Source organism: Echiichthys vipera (genome assembly GCF_963691815.1).
Source record: "Echiichthys vipera genome assembly, chromosome: 15".
Lineage (NCBI taxonomy): Eukaryota > Metazoa > Chordata > Actinopteri > Perciformes > Trachinidae > Echiichthys > Echiichthys vipera.
The window spans coordinates 15,128,554-15,129,019 of record NC_139840.1 but is presented as its reverse complement, the minus strand read 5'-3'; positions in this window follow the sequence as shown (position 1 = coordinate 15,129,019).

Genomic DNA, 466 nt, shown 5'->3' with positions numbered 1-466 from the left:
GCTTGCCGTGGCGCATCCATACATGGAGAATCCGGAGGCGAATGAGAGTCAGCCTCAGCAGCAGCAGCGCTGGATGGGCTGGAGTGTTGAACGCAGCGGTGCGTCAGTTACTGAGGAGGAGGAGGAGGAGCGAGGCCCGGATGGATAAACGGGAGGATGGGTGCGGGATGCTCCAGCGGCCGTGCAGCCTTCAGTTCTGTCCGTCAGTCTGAAACTAGGGAAAATGGCGGTGCTGCCGTGCCAGGGATGCTGGGAGGCGGTGATGACATCAGCAGCAGCATCAGCAGCCATGAGACAGAGCGATGCAGCAGAGGGGAAGGAGGGGGAGGAGGGGGGGAGAGGCCGAGGCCCAGCATGGACCATAATAAGCTGATAGAGAGACAAATGGGTGGAAATAACAGACTGGAGGTTTTTTTTATATGATGTTTGTTAAGTGAAACTGCCACACAACAAGTCTGAGTCTGAG